The sequence below is a fragment of the Bos grunniens genome, chromosome 10, assembly GCF_055505025.1.
Source record: "Bos grunniens cultivar Pamir isolate PY7600 chromosome 10, Bosgru_T2T1.0, whole genome shotgun sequence".
NCBI lineage: Eukaryota > Metazoa > Chordata > Mammalia > Artiodactyla > Bovidae > Bos > Bos grunniens.
This window is the reverse complement of record NC_141174.1, coordinates 2355560-2372478: the sequence shown is the minus strand read 5'-3', so window position 1 is coordinate 2372478 and position 16919 is coordinate 2355560. Positions and strand designations below refer to the sequence as shown.

Here is a 16919-nt window from a genome sequence, read left to right as displayed (position 1 = left end):
CCAGAGAAAGGCAAGCTTCCGCGGGAGGCAGAGAATGAGGGTCCCGTAGGAGGACCTCACTGTTCTGATTGCTTCTGGGAGGCACACCAAACCCTGACACTCCCCTGCCTCTCTCTGTGGGATCAGGAACGGTGGTAAAGCAAGAGTTTGGTCACTGCTTAACCAGTCTGGTGCGTCTCTTCCCACCCGAGCCCTCTGCACAACGCGTCACCATTCGCCCCACGTTCCTCTCACGCTCTCAGTTTCATTGATTGCTGTCGTTCAGTCGCTCAGTCGTGTCCGACTCTTTGTGACCCCACGGACTGCAGCACGCCAGGCCTCCCTGTCCATCACCAACTTCCAGAGCTTAATCAAACTCCTGCCACCGAGTCGGTGATGCCATCCAACCGTCTCATCCTCTGTCACCCCCCTTCTCCTCTTGCCCTCAGTCTTTCCCAGGACGAGGGTCTTTTCCAATGAGATGAGAACATCTTCTATCCCTCAAGCTTCTTGAGAACACAAACCAGGTTTTAACTAACCCTCCCTTCCTCCTCCCCTTCCTCCCACTCTCATGGATTCTTCCTTAACTCAGCAGTTGATTGTTAAAGAGCCAGAGCCAGGCATACTGTCAGGGAATAGCTCCCAGGCCAGTGGCAGAAGGTCAAGAGATAATTATAAATACTAATCCCCAGAAACAGATGTAGAAAACAAACTCACGGTTACTGGGGTAAGGGGGAGCGAGAGATAAACTGAAGACTGGGGTTGACATAAACACTATGTCAAGCAGATAACTGAGAAGGACCTGCTGCACAGCACAGGCAACTCTGCTCAGTGGTCTGTAATGACCTTCATGGGAACAGACTCTTAGGAAGAGTGGATGCGTGTATACGTATAACCGATTCCCGCTGCTGCGCCCCTGGAAGCAACACAGCACTGTAAATCCACTCTAACAGAACAGAAACAAAACCAGAAAAAACTAAGCACAGCTAATAGCTATGGGAGCCATTCACCTGCCAGGCACTGTTGTAAGGATTTTAAACACATACTCATTTAGACCTGCACCAACCAATCTGTATCCTCATATGCTGATAAGGATACTGACGTCCACGCAGAGGGCATGTAACTTGCCCGTGGCAGCAGCCAGGCAGTGGCAGAGCGGACAGCACAAACCTACACTCCAACCGCTTTGCTGCCCCACCGCGCACTACAGTGCCCTGGGAGGCTGGCCCAAGGCATTTGCGTTTTATTTCGATGGTGAAAGTGATGCTGCCAAGGTTTAAGGCGAAGGCTAGAGTGGAGATTAGAGACAGAAAGCCAGGCCAGGGGAGCGAAGCCCAGGGAGGGGCAGATGCCCCAACAGCAGGAACGGGGCGAGGGCTCCGGGAAGGCTGGATCCGAACACGGCATCTGAACCAAGGTCAGACCCGGAGATGATTCCGAGGTTCACGACTTTGGATACTGGGCTGAAGGCAGGAACCTACCAACACAGAGACACTCAAGAGGCAGAACAACAACAACAAAAAGAGGCAGAACAGGTTTGGGAGGTAAGTCCAGGTGCCCCAGTAAAAACAATTTACTCCAGCCAAGAAATAATGATCTCAAACCGACAATGAACGACGCCCCAAACCCTAGATAACCCCCAGACTTGAGAACTCGCAGAGCTCAGCATACAGCGTAAATGCTCATGACTATGATTTATTTCGGCAAAGGATACAAAGTGTACTCAGCGAAAAGGCACAGCGGGGAAAAGTCTTGGGGAAACCAGGCACAAGCTTGCCAGAGTCTTCTCCCAGGGGTGCCCAGGGTTTTCACTGGGGCCTGCTTACATAGGCACCCCCTGCCTGGCTCGTACCAAAATTCCAAATTTCTTCCACCATCACATTGTTTATACAGTCTAGTATACATTATTAGTCTGCGCAAACCGCTCAAAATCCAAGTCTTCAGACATCAGCCAAGGGCAAGCCTTAGAAGCAAGACCTCCTTCCTTCCTTCCCCTTCCTTCTCCTTCCTTCCTTCCTTCTCCTTCCTTCCTTCTCCTTCCAGCTGTGCTGGGTCTTCATCGCTGCCTCCAGGTTCTCTCCAGCTGGGGGCTCAGTTGCCCTGCAGCGTCTGGGATCTTAATTCTCTGACCTGGGATTGAACCCACGTCCCCTGCACTGGAAGGCAGATTCTTAACCACTGGACCACCAGGCAAGTCCGCAAACAAGGCTTTCTAAGAAGAGGCCGATAGGTTAATTTTTTTCTGTTCAAAAGGACAACAAATATTTGTTTTGTACAGGCAATGTTTTATTTAGACACTAGGGAATTCTTGAACAATGTTCAGATTATAAAGCTTAAGCCGGCCCTTTCCTCAGACCTGAACATAACACCCAAAACAAACAGCAAACACAGAGCGCCGGGCAGGCGAGTGGTCCCGAGGCCGCCTCCGGCCCCCTTGCTGTCCAGCTGGAGCGCGGGCTGGGAGACGACACGCTGCATCTCATTATTAAGGAAAGCAAACACAAGGTCTGCTGCAGAATCAAACACAATTAAAACTTTAATTAACTGAAACCCAGCTAGCCCCCATCGTCAAATAAAAACATCTGCAGGCGGCGGGGAAGGCAGAGGAGAGAGATTATTTCCCTTTGAAGGGAACGGGGCCAGCCAGACGCTCCGGTCAGGGGTTCATTCAAGGCGATCACTTCCTGCGGCTTCTCCACGGTGGACGCACATTCTACACCAACAGTTACACACGGAATGCTGAAGGCAGACTGCCACGTCCTCCAACACATCAAGAATTTGTCTAGCATTTTCTGACTATTGGCAGAAAATAGACACACAGGTAAGTTTTTAACAATGGAAATTCAAACACGAGGCGCGGTAGTTACGGTCTGCAGCCAAGATGCCCGGGTTTCCCACACTCTGCATTAACTCGGGTTCCGGGGTGTGAAGAATCTCTCCAGCGGTTCCTTCCGCATCGCCCAGACACTGCTCCCCACGCTGCAGATGGAAGACTCTGTGACTGAGCTGATCCCCAATAGTCATGCAAGAAACAGACCCCAGGGACCTTCGGACCGAAATGAAGGTCCAGTGGTTAAGATTCCGCACACCCGACTCAGGGGGCATGGGGTTGATTCCTGGTCGGGGAACCAAGATCCTGCATGCTGCAGCCAAAAGTTAAAATAAGGAAGCATTCTTAAAAAAACAACAGAAGCCAGACCCAAGTATTATCAGCAGGGGGGCAAATCCCTCATGGGACTCCCTGCTCACACCCAGTTCAGTTCAGTTCAGTCACTCAGTCATGTTCAACTCTTTGTGACCCCATGGACTGCAGCACACCAGGCTTCCCTGTCCATCACTGACTCCCAGAGTCCACCCAAACCCATGTCCATTGAGTCAGTGATGCCTTCCAACCATCTCATCCTTTGTCGTCCCCTTCTCCTCCCGCCCTCAATCTTTCCCAGCATCACGGTCTTTTCTAAGGAGTCAGCTCTTCGCATCAGGTGGCCAAAGTATTGGAGTTTCAGCTCACATTCAGGGGCACGGGAAAGCCTGCTCTCCTAGTAACAAAGAGCTGCCTCGCCTCAATGTTCCAGGTAAAACAGGAAGGCTGACGGTGTGAGGAAGAAGACGCTGACTAAGATGCAGGGACCTGGGCCGAGAGCCAAGTGAAACACACCCCAGGAGGCATCCGAGGCAGAAAAGACTTTCAAGCATTAGGAGAAGAGCTGCGACAGCTATAAAACCCACCCCAAGGAGGCAGAGTGCACTGGCTTCACTCCGTCTGAGTCCCAACCTACCTGCCAAGTTCTAGGAATGACATCACTCACAGGGGAGCTGGACCGAGGCGCGAAGATCTTCTTCTCCGAGTTCAAGACAGAGAAACTGGGTTCTGATCACACTACCCACCCACTTCCCAGACTCTGGCTTTAAGACACACAGGTCAAGTATGAACGCGCTTGCAAACGAGGCTGTCTCTGTAGCTAGTAATAGAACGGGTGTTCAGTTTTCTTTGTTTGGAAGGTTTTTAATTTAATATAATTTAAAATTATATTTTAATTCCATATTACAATATAGTAATACATCTAAAAACTAGTATTTTTATTTCCATTCCTGACCTTAGCCAAAAAAAAAAAAAAAAGAAAAAAACCAAGGAGCCCAGTAAGTACAAATATAGGTCACTGACTGCAGTATCTGAAGAACCCCAGGACATCCATCTACAACTCCAAGGCCCAAACTGGATTGTCTCGCTGCCTTGAAGAAAACTGATAAACTATTTCCGGAACAAAAGCAAGGAGCTTTTTAGGTCCTAGCGTCTCAATGCAAAGCCTCTTACCAACTCCCGACTCTCCTGGCCCCGAGACCGCAGCCCTCTCCGGGTAATCTGGGGGCTGCCTGCGCCACGGTGTGGGGGGCGGCGTGCTGGGGCTCGGGACCCCGTGACGGCTCAGTTCCTCCAGGGCAACTGCCAATAATCAGCAGGAAGCATTGTCTTTAAACCTCACAGCTTGAACAGTCAGGCCTCGTTGTGCCAGAGAAACACCGAATTCTAGAAAAGGGCGACTTGCTTCTCCCATAGAATCAGATGGCCCCATTCACCCCTGAACACACAGGCATCAAACACGCACTCTGGGCTGGATGCTCAGTCTGAAGAAGGGGGGAGCCACGCGGTGCAAGACAGAGGTGGTTCCTTCCTCACACAACTCAGAGTTGACACACAGGGCTGTGAGGTGTAAGAGCCAGGGAGATGGAGCTCAGGTCACTCGAGGACACAGTGCCCTGGTCTGCAGTGGGTGTGGAAGGCAAATGAATGCAGGGAACAACGCAGAGGCGTAGGCAAAGGATGAAGGATATTTGCTAACGGTGAAGGGTGGGCACTAGGAAAGTTGTCAGGAGCCATGAACACAGAAAGCCTCTGGAAGGAGTTGTCGGGGGCAAGGAGGAGGCCAAGCAGGAGGCATCAGAAGCTCCCCCAGTTGGACAGTCACTCATCCATCCATCCATCCATTCACCCACCCACCCACCCACCCATCCATCCATTCATTCATCCATCCATCCACTCACTCATCAATCCATCCAACCATCTATTCCTCCAATCATCCATCCATCTGTCCATTCATCATTCATTCCTCCAATCATCCATCTATCCATTCATCCATCCACCCATTCCTACAATCTTCCATCCATCCATTCATTCATCGATCCATCTATCCATTCCTTCAATCATCCATCCATCCATCCAATCCTTCAATCATCCATTCATTCATTCTTCATTCATTCCTTCAATCATCCATCTATTCACTCATTCATCCATCCATCTATCCATTCCTTCAATCATCCATCCATCCATTCCTTCAATCATCTATGCATCCCTTCAATCATCCATCCATCCATTCCTTCAATCATCCATCCATCCATTCCTTCAATCATCCATCCATCCATTCCTTCAATCATCCATGCATCCCTTCAATCATCCATGCATCCCTTCAATCATCCATCCATCTCTTCAATCATCCATCCATCCATTCCTTCAGTCATCCATCCATTCATTCCTTCAGTCATCCATCCATCCATTCCTTCAATCACCCATCCATCCATTCCTTCAATCATCCATGCATCCCTTCAATCATCCATGCATCCCTTCAATCATCCATCCATCTCTTCAATCATCCATCCATCCATTCCTTCAGTCATCCATCCATCCATTCCTTCAGTCATCCATCCATCCATTCCTTCAATCATCCATGCATCCCTTCAATCATCCATCCATCCATTACTTCAATCATCCATCCATCCATTCCTTCAATCATCCATGCATCCCTTCAAACATCCATGCATCCCTTCAATCATCCATGCATCCCTTCAATCATCCATCCATCCATTCATCCATCCATCCATCCCTTCAATCATCCATCCATCCATTCATCCATCCATCCCTTCAATCATCCATCCATCCATTACTTCAATCATCCATCCATCCCTTCCTTCAATCATCCATCCATCCCTTCAATCATCCATTCATCCCTTCAATCATCCATCCATCCCTTCAATCATCCATCCATCCCTTCAATCATCCATGCATCCCTTCAATCATCCATCCATCCATTCATCCATCCATCCCTTCAATCATCCATCCATCCATTACTTCAATCATCCATCCATCCCTTCCTTCAATCATCCATCCATCCCTTCAATCATCCATTCATCCCTTCAATCATCCATCCATCCCTTCAATCATCCATCCATCCCTTCAACCATCCATGCATCCCTTCAATCATCCATCCATCCCTTCAATCATCCATCCATCCATTCCTTCAATCATCCATCCATCCCTTCCTTCAATCATCCATCCATCCCTTCAATCATCCATTCCTTCAATCATCCATCCATCCATCCATTCATCCACCCTTCCATTCCTTCAATCATCCATCCATCCATCCATCCATCCATTCCTTCAATCATCCATCCATCCATCCAACCCTTCAATCATCCATCCATCCATCTGTCCATTCACTCATCCATCCATCCATTCATTCCTTGTTTCATTAAAAAACATGTATCTCATGCTGTTTGGGGGCTGAGCACTATTCCAGATCTTGAGGATATAGTGTGAACAAAACAAAGTCCAACTGTCAAGGGAACATGGATACAAATAAATGCATATAAGGCATGTAAGAATAAGAGCTGAAAAAGGAAGAAGGGCAGAGGGAACAGAGAATGGCGGTGCTTGTTGTGCGTGGGTGTGCACCTGCACTATTTTTGATGGAATGGTGAGGAAACCATCTTTGAGAAGGTGGCACCTGAGTAAAGACCCGGAGGGGAAGAGGCCAGATGCAATGGCATCTACATGCAGAAGGAGCACAGGGGCGACAGAAGGGGCCGTTCCTGGAGGGGAGCACAGGCAGGTGTAGGGGAGGGTGGGGTGTGCAAACCCTGCACCGAAGCACCAGGGGCCAAACTGTGGCTGTTGCTCACCCGTGCTGTGACCTCAGGTCTGCTCTAGAGACAGGTTAAGAGCACGGGGTCCGAGTGGGGTGTCCCTTCTAGCTCGCTCCCTCAGTTTCCCCAGGGTGCCCTTGGCAGCTCCCAGTGAAAGTGAAAGTCGCTCAGTCATGTCTGACTCTTTGCGACCCCATGGACTTTGGGAGTCCATGGAATTCTCCAGGCCAGAATACTGGAGTGGGTAGCCTTTCCCTTCTCCAGGGGATCTTCCCGACCCAGGGATCCAACCCAGGTCTCCTGCATTGCAGGAGGATTCTTTACCAGCTGAGCCACCAGGGAAGCCCCAAGATGCAGCTTAATGTGGTTTTGCAACCTGCCGCCAACATCATACAAACATCTGGTGGCGAGCCCTCCGCACGTGCCGTGTGCGAGCACTCAAGACTAAAACGAAGGTGGAACGAAGCGTCTCCACCCGCTTTCCAACTTGGCTAATTTCAGCAATATCCAAGTAACAGCCCCAAAGTGAGCTGACCGATGGACGGCAAAGAAACCTGTGAAGCTTTCTTCTTTTTCAGTTGGCTAGATCAGTTCCATTCCAGAAGAGATGCCATTAGCACTTTCAGAGAGGTGGGGGACATTTCTCTCATTTCACATAGAAAATCCTCTCTATCCTTTTGAAATATTTATCACTAGCCAGACGGCTAGGAGCATGAAGATAACCATAACCTTAACATCATAATTTGGTTTTGAAACATCCAGAAATTGAGAGAGAGAGAGAATATATGCACATACAAACCCACATCTTTACCAGTTTAAGGCAAAGTAGTGGGAAAAATAAAGCTATAGTGCGATGAGTAGTAAGAGAAAAAGAGAATTAACTTTTGGGGAGAAAACATGGGAACATAGAGATTAATAGCATTCAGTCCAGAGCTAAAAGCTACATAACTTTTTCCTTTGATCTCTCAGCCACAGGGAGGCACAGAGACCCACATGCATGGATCCCTGGAGACCACACAAGGGTGGTCAACGAGGCAAAGGGGACAGCAAGAACCTCTGGCGCTTAGGAGCCGGCCTCCCAGCACCAGAGCTCACGAAAATCCAGGGACAACGCTGAGTGGCTCAGACACCAGCCCCACGTTTCTTAAATCTGAAAGTGCACGTGAACGATCATCTGTCTGATTCTGACCTGGAAGGTCTGGGGTGATGTCTGAGAGCCTGCGATTCTCATGAGCTCCCAGGACATGGACAGACCACTAGTCCTGAAGCCTGGCAAGGCCCTGGAGCTGCACAGCCGATGCGCTAGTCACTCGTCATGTGAGGGGTTCACACTCTAATCCAAATGAAATGAAACATTCAGATCCTCAATCTGGCCAAATCGCCAGCACTTGACGCCACCCTTGGCTAGAGTCTGTGCCTGGGACAGCATGGATCACAGATGGAGGGGCTCCCTCCCAGGAATGCATGCTTCCTGCACTGGTGCGTTAGCCTTGAACTCAGCACCGTATCGAGGCTTCCCTAAAGCACCAAGGAACTGAGGTTATGGAGGCCCTTTCTCCCACCGGCCCTGTTTCTGCATAAGTAAGAGGTAAACCGTGCAGGACAGAGGAGAGTGGAGAAGAAACCACTAGAAGGGAAAAGAATCGTAAACAGACATATGTATTTCACATCTCATGACCCGCACCATCATTCATCACCCACCGCCCACTCTGGATGGCGGGTATCACCGGCCCAGCTTCACAGATCCATGAAGAGACAACAGAAGTTAATCTGCCTTGCCCCGTGCCAGAGCGAGAAGTGGCTCTATGCGCAGTGGGAGCGCCTCCCCCACCTGTCCTCAGGAGCGGTGTGAGGTGCACTGGGCATTTCCTGGGCCTCGTGGGGACCAGGCTTAGCCTGGGCCCTGGCAAGTTAGGCCCCGGAGCTGTAATTCTTGAAGACAGGTGTGGTCATGTCAACACTGGGAAAGCAGCACCATCCAAGACATTATTTGAGGAGACTTAGAGACACGGTCATAGAGACGCTTGGATCCAGAAAGCAATGATCAAAAGCAACACCAGTTAGTATTTATCTCATGCATCGTAACTTAACAACTATTTACCAAACACTTACCATGTACCAGGCAATACTGGAGGTAAAGAGTGAACAAAACTCTAGGTCCTTGCCCTCCCAGAACCGACACCTTTTTCTATAGATGCTCTTGAAAGAAAAGGCCTATCTTAACATAGCAGCCTGGTGTGCTGCGATTCATGGGGTCGCGAAGAGTTGGACACGACTGAGCGACTGAATTGAACTGAACTGAACTGAACATTTACATATTCTATTAGTTCAGTTCAGTCGCTGAGTTGTGTTCGACTCTTGCAACCCCATGGACGGCAGCACGCCAGGCCTCCCTGTCCATCACCAACTCCTGGAGCTTACTCAAATTCATTTCCATTGAGTCGGTGATGCTATCCAACCATCGCATGCTCTGTCATCCCCTTCTCCTCCCGCCTTCGATCTTTCCCAGCATCAGGGTCTTTTCCAATGAGTCAGCTCTTCACATCAGGTGGCCAAAGTATTAGAGCTTCAGCTTCAGCATCAGTCCTTCCAATGAATATTCAAGATTGATTTCCTTTACGATAGACTGGTTGGATCTCCTTGTCATCCAAGGGACTCTCAGGAGTCTTCTCCAACACCACAGTTCAAAAGCGTCAACTCTTTGGTGCTCAGCTTTTTTTACAGTCCAACTCTCACATCCATACATGACTACTGGAAAAACCATAGCTTTGACTAAATGGACCTTTGTTGGCAAAGTAATGTCTCTGCTTTTTAATATGCTATCTAGGTTGGGCATAACTTCCCTTCCAAGGAGTAAGCACCTTTAAATTTCATGGCTGCAGTCACCATCTGCAGTGATTTTGGAGCCCCCAAAAATAAAGTCTGACACTGTTTCCCCATCTATTTGCCATGAAGTGATGGGACAGGATGCCGTGATCTTAGTTTTCTGAATGTCGAGCTTTAAGCCAACTTTTTCACTCTCCTCTTTCACTTTCATCAAGAGGCTCTTTAGTTCTTCTTCACTTTCTGCCATAAGGGTGGTGTCATCTGCATATCTGATGTTATTGATATTTCTCCCAGCAATCGTGATTCTAGCTGTGTGCTTCTTCTAGCCCAGCATTTCTCATGATGTACTCTGCATATAAGTTAAATAAACAGGGTGACAATATATAGACTTGATGTACTCCTTTCCCAATTTGGAACCAGTCTGTTGTTCCATGTCCAGTTCTAACTGTTGCTTCTTGACCTGCATACAGATTTCTCAGGAGGCAGGTCAGGTGGTCTGGTACTCCCTTCTCTTTCAGAATTTTCCACAGTTTATTGTGATCCACACAGTCAAAGGCTTTAGCATAATCGCTAAAGTGGAAATAGATGTTTTTCTGGAACTCTCTTGCTTTTTCAATGATACAGCAGATGTTGGCAATTTGCTCTCTGGTGCCTCTGCCTTTTCTAAAACCAGCTTGAACGTCTGGAAGTTCACGGTTCATGTACTGTTGAAGCCTGGCTTGGAGAATTTTGAGCATTACATATTAGCGTGCGAGATGAGTGCAATTGTGCGGTAGTTTGAGCATTCTTTGGCATTGCCTTTCTTTGGGATTGGAATGAAAATGGACCTTTTCCAGTCCTGTGGCCACTGCTGAGTTTTCCGAATTTGCTGGCATATTGAGTGCAGCACTTTCACAGCATCATCTTTCAGGATTTGGAATAACTCAACTGGAATTCCATCATCTGTACTAGCTTTCTTCGTAGTGATGCTTCCTAAGGCCCACTTGACATCGCATTCCAGGATGTCTGGCTCTAGGTGAGTGATCACACCATCGTGATTATCTGGGTCATAAAGATCTTATTTGTACAATTCTTCTGTGTATTCTTGCCACCTCTTCTTAGTATCTTCTGCTTCTGTTAGGTCCGTACCATTTCTGTCCTTTATTGTGCTCATCTTTGCATGAAATGCTTCCTTGGTATCTCTAATTTTCTTGAAGAGATCTCTAGTCTTTCCCATTCTACTGTTTTCCTCTATTTCTTTGCACTGATCACTGAGGAAGGCTTTCTTATCTCTCCTTGCTATTCTTTGGAACTCTACATTCAAATAGGTATATCTTTCCTTTTCTGCTTTGCCTTTCGCTTCTCTTCTTTTCTCAGATATTTGTAAGGCCTCCTCAGACAACCATTTTGCCTTTTTGCAAAATGCTTCTTTTTCTTGGGGATGGATTTGATCCCTGCCTCCTCTACAATGTTATCAACCTCTATCCATAGTTCTTCAGGCACTCTGTCTATCAGATCTAAGCCCTTGAATCTATTTGTCACTTTCACTGTATAATCGTAAGGGATTTGATTTGGTCAAATCCCAAGGGATTTGAATGCTCCAGTGGTTTTCCCTACATTCTTCAATTTAAGTCTGAATTTGGCAACAAGGAGTTCATGATTTGAGCCACAGTCAGCTCCCAGTCTTGTTTTTGCTGACTGTATAGAGCTTCTCCATCTTTGGCTGCAAAGAATATAATCAATCTGATTTCAGTATTGACCATCTGGTGATGTCCATGTGTAGAGTCTTCTCTTGTGTTGCTGGAAGAGGGTATTTGCCATGGCCAGTGTGTTCTCTTGGCAAAACTCTGTTAGCCTTTGTCCTGCTTCATTCTGTACCCCACGGCCAAACTTATGTGTTTCTCCAGGTATCTCTTGACTTCCTACTTTTGCAATCCAGTCCCCTATGATGAAAAGGACATCTTTTTTGGTGCTAGTTCTAGAAGGTCTTGTAGGTCCTCATAGAACTGTTCAACTTCAGCATTAGTGGTTGGGGCATAGACTTGGGTTACTGTGATATTGAATGATACTGAATATTCACTGATTCTACAATTGCAATGTTCACTCTTGCCATCTCCTGTCTGACCACCTCCAATTTACCTTGATTCATGGACCTAACATTCCAGGTTCCTATGCAGTGTTGTTCTTTATAGCGTCGGACTTCACTTCCACCACCAGTCACATCCACAACTGGGCACTGTTTCGCTTTGGTTCAGCGTCTTCATTCCTCCTGGAGCAATTTCTCTGCTCTTCTCCAGTAACATACTGGGCCCCTCCCTCCCCGGGGCGTGCATCTTTCAGTGTCATCTCTTTTTTTGCCTTTTCATACTATTTTGTTTGTGCCCTCCGAGCGTCTCTCGCGGGTATGAAGTTTCTAAATACGATTTTGCCCTCTTGCCATCTTGTCGGGCCTTCTCCTTTGCCTTTGGACGTGGGGTTGGATCCAGCATCCTCCTGCTGATGGCTGCTCAGCAGTTAGCTGCAACCCCAGAGTTCTCGCAGGAGAGGACGAGCACACGTCCTTCTACTCCGCCATCTTGTTTCTCAGCAATCCCTAATTTCAACTCTCAATTCTTAAAAAAAATGCTAAAGGATGAGGTATGAATAGGACCTATGCATATTTTTAATCCCAGGAGTTACACAGCCTTTTGTTTATTGTTAAATTTCGTTTCTTTCTGGCTTGCTGGGTTCCTATTGCTCTGCAGGCTTTCTCAAGCTGCGGTGAGTGGGGGCTACTCTCTAGCTGCAGTGCTTGGGGGGGTCACACTGCAGCGGCTTCTCCTGTTGCAGAGCACAGGCTCTAGGGCGAGCTGCAGGAGCCGGGGCCAGAGGGCTCAGCAGCTGCAGCTCCCCGGGCTCACGCGTACCGGCAGCATTGTGGGTGACGGGCTCAGCTGCTCGGGGCCACGTGGGCTCTTCCCGGGCCAGGGAGCACACCTGCTTCTCCGGCACTGGCAGGTAGATTCCTTACTGAGCCCCCAGGGCAGCCTGTACAGCCTTTTAACTTTGCTCCACATACCGCCCTAAGGACGATGACTAAACCGGACACTGCTCAGGCTCACTTCACCACCCACGACCCTCTCTAGCGGCCGGGAGAGTCACCCCGAGCGGCACATACGCTTGCAGGCGCACTGGACTTGACTCAAAAGTAATGAATTTTCTGATAGAAAATTGATCTCTCTGGTTCCCACAACACAGGTTCTGTCAAGAGAGCAAACAAACAGGGCTGTAATAATTAACTGAAAAGAAAGGAGCTAATTAAATTTTTATACTAGTGTACATAAAGGCCAGAAATAGTAAACACTGCTTAAAAAAAAAGATTCGGAGCTGTAACACAGCTGCGCCCGACGTCCCTTCAGATAAGCAGGAGCCACCGATGGCTCTTCAGTAGGTACACACAGCTTCATCTTATTTCCTAACCCAAGTAAACGCATAAAGCAGAAAGACTTTAGAGAATGGTGACGTATTTAAGCACTTACATTTGGTCCGGTTCTACCAACTATTTACGGAGTGCTTCCCAGCTCCTGACACTGCGATCCATCCGTTCACTACACCTCCGCTCACCAGTGTCTAAGGCACGCACAGCCCGCCCTGGGCTGCAGGGTCTTTCCAGGTGGTTAAACACAACTGAGCGTCTCGAAGACGATTGCAGTCTTTTAAGAGTAATCACACAAGTACGCAAGGACCACAATATAGCGCAGTATCTGCCGAGTGTCATCCGGGTGATCCAGGAAATTTATTCTGATGTGTGGTGAGAGTTCAAAGTGTGGTTTCTTGGAGAAAGTGAGATTTTACCTGCAAGACTACAACTGAAAGGTATATACGCAGAGTTGTCTCGGAGAAAGAAAAGCATGCTCTGAATATTTCTCTCCCATTATATATGCCAAGAAATACTATCCTTGACTGCGTACCCCTTGCTGGGAGCTTGGCTACAACACCTTTGAGCTGACCTACCCTGGAAGGCTGGAGATGGAGCTTATACAAACTAGAAACGACAGGTGTGGAGATAAAGCTTAAACTGGACAGGAAATGTATCGACAGCTTCAGATGCATGGGTGCCCTGAATCTAGGCACTCCCCTGCCCACCTCTAAAAAAAAAACCCTGTGCAAAGAAGCCGTCTGAAATTGAAGGTCTGTTTAGAGATAGCATCTTGCCTATTAAGATTTGTGTTTTGATCTTTCAGACTTCTGGTTTACCCCTTATGTGGGGCCTTTAATGCTGAAAGGGCTCTGACCTCACTGGACTTGTGCAAGTCTCCCCACCAGGCACAAGTGAGCAGGGAACCCATTGTGAAAACACACAATAGAGCCTCCGCACAAAGGCCGGCTGATCACAAGGGTTCTAGCTCTAAAACGTAAGAGTATTTAATAATTCTAGTACAATTATTACTATAATAAGCATGGACTGCTGGAGTCAGAATGAACCTCAGAGATGATCCAGCCTATATGCATCACTTTAGAAATCCAGGAAATGAGAACCAGAAAGAGGAAGTGACTTGGGAAAGGGTGCACAGCTACGCAGGGCCACTGTCAACATTAAAAAAGAAGCCAGGTCTTCAGGCTCTCAGAGCAGGGCTCCTGCAGAGTGCGTTCTGGTGCCTTCCAAAACAGTCATCACCACAGTTAGTTCTGCAGCCGTGGGAGGAGCTTCAAAACAGGCAGGAAGCTTAAACCATTCACTTCATACAGGTGATAGGAGGCAATTCTCACATTATGGTAGACTGATGGCAAGTCCACCTTTCAGACTAGAGGGTGACAGGAAAGCAGCTTAGTCATCAGAGCGCCATGAGAAACTTGCAGGAAGCGTGGCCCACGGGAGCTCCAGGAGCAGTGGGTGACTGATTAACGCAACAAGCCAGCTCACCCAGCCCAGGGCGAGGACATGGAAGTTTTGCTTTGTGGAAGATGGAAACTGGGAATCCATCTGGGCTCTGGAACAGGGAAAGAAGCCTTGAAGAATTCCATGGTCCAGAACAAGCACCCCATGAGCTGAGTTCAGCAGATGAAGTGGCCACATCATGGCTGATTAACAAGAGGAAGAGCAGGTCTCATCCTGCACTTAGACGTGGAGGGAGACAGACAGACACAGGACAGGGAGTAACTAACCTGCGCACACCGTTCAGCCCTGCGACTGGCAGAGGCAGGTACCACTCAGTCCCCAGCTCAGTTCAGTCGCTCAGTCGTCTTCGACTCTTTGCAACCCCACAGACTGCAGCACGCCAGGCCTCCCAGTCTACCACCAACTCCCAGAGCTTGCTCAAACTCACTCCGCAAACCATAACCAAATACCCACCACAGTACAAGGCTGTGACATGGGTAACAGATTCACCTGACCCCAGGGCCCGGTACTCATGTTTCAGTTGGTGACCCTGTACACACACATTAAAAACTGCAGCTTTACATGAGGAGGGTAGGACTCTAACAATAACAACAAAACGCAAGCCCTTTCCTATGATTTCCAGAATAACAACTGACAAAGTTCTCAAGGCCTAAAACTCAGAGCACAGCAGAACCCTGGTCGCCAGGTTCTCAGCCAGGGACGATCTGGACTCCCAGAGGACACAGGACAATTCCGGAGACACTTCTGATCATCCCGAGTTTGAGGAGCACGGGTTGGTACTGGCAGCTAGCGGGTAGGGGGAGGGATGTGGCAAACCACCCTGCAACGCACACGGCAGCCCCTCACAACCAAGAATTCTCTGGCCCCAAACACCACCAGGGTCAAGGCAGAGAAACCCTGCGTTTGATCTCAAGTTGCAAGGCTGCGCTGAGTTTTGAGGTTAATATCATGATGTATTTGTTCCTCCAATTCAGGGAGATGCTACCTGCCTCACTCGTGGCCAATTTTAGGTAACATGATAAACTACAGGGCCCTCTCTCGTCATCCAGGGGCTAGCCTGCGCTCTCAATGCAGGGGCCTGGGCCCGGTGGTCAGGGAACCAGATTCCACGTGCCACGAGTAAAGTTCCCACGTGCTGCTACTAGGACCTGGTTCAGCCGAATAGATATGAAGAAACCATAAACTATTTCTGCAGTACTTCCTTAGCTCCCAGCAAACCAAGTTAAGCATCTTCACTGGCTAAATGCAGAGGCATTTTCTCCCAGCCTCCTGTCTCGTGGGTTCTGACAGGGTCTCTGTGGGCACAGGCCTGCCGACCGTCAGTATCGGTGGAGGGACAGGAAGCAAAGGGTGCCTGCCTGCCAGAAAGAAACCTCCAAGTCTCCAGAAACAGAGCCCATGGGTGACTCCTGTGTACAGAAACTTATACGGGCGGAAGTCACCCCGCAATGGGTGCTGCAAAAACCGTGGCGCCGAGGAAGAATCACACACCCGCTGTAACTGGCCACCCCTGCTCTCATGTCCCCTTCGCCCCGATGCTTCCGACTCTCATCCCCAAACGTGTGAAGCCAGAGCGGAGAATGCAGATGGTGCGCACTGCTGCCGGCAGCGTTTTGTTGACACCGGTGTCTGCAGCAAGGCTGCGGGTTGTAAGGAGGAGGGAAGAGGGCAGGAGAACAGGCCGTGTGTCAGTGGGTTGGGGATAAAGACCACCTGATGAGAGGGGAGAAGCCAAGAGAAAAACCATAAAATACGTTTCTGCTTGGCCTTCCAAAAGTAGACTGCAGGTTTATCCAAATGCAGCAGGTGGAAAACTGGAGCTGTTAGCACAGAGCAGGTCATCTGCGGAGCGGGGCTCTTGGCTGTAAAACGCAGCACCTGGGAAATGCTGGCTGTCGTCACCCACCGGGGGCTCTAGCATCAAGGCCACGCATGGAGACACTGTGCTCCAGGGGCCCTATATGCAGGAAGCCTGCCCAGGTGGCCTGAGACTCCTCAAAACCCAGGCCTGCCCAGGGGAAGGCCAAAGGCAGGAACAGACGTTAGAGAGCAAGACAAGGTCTGTCAAAAGAAACGCTCTGCTGAGCAGCTTCCCAGGTGGCGCTGGTGGTAAAGAACCCACCTGCCAGTGATGCGGGTTCCATCCCTGGGTCGAGAAGACCCCCTGGAGGAAGGCATGGCAGCTCACTCCAGGATTCTTGCCTGGAGAATCCCATGGACAGAGGAGCCTGGCGGGCTACAGTCCACGGGGTCACACAGAGTTGTACACGACCTAAGCAACTTAGCACACACGCATCATTATCACTCTCTTGTGGCTGGACTCTTCTCATTACTATTG

The 16919-nt window shown here is 49.0% G+C and overlaps 1 protein-coding gene across 17 annotated transcripts in view; it reads right to left on the bottom strand.

Moving 5' to 3' along the window:
* FOXN3 (forkhead box N3) overlaps positions 1-16919 on the bottom strand; it is a 446920-nt gene that overhangs the window by 159895 nt on the left and 270106 nt on the right. The window lies entirely within an intron of this gene.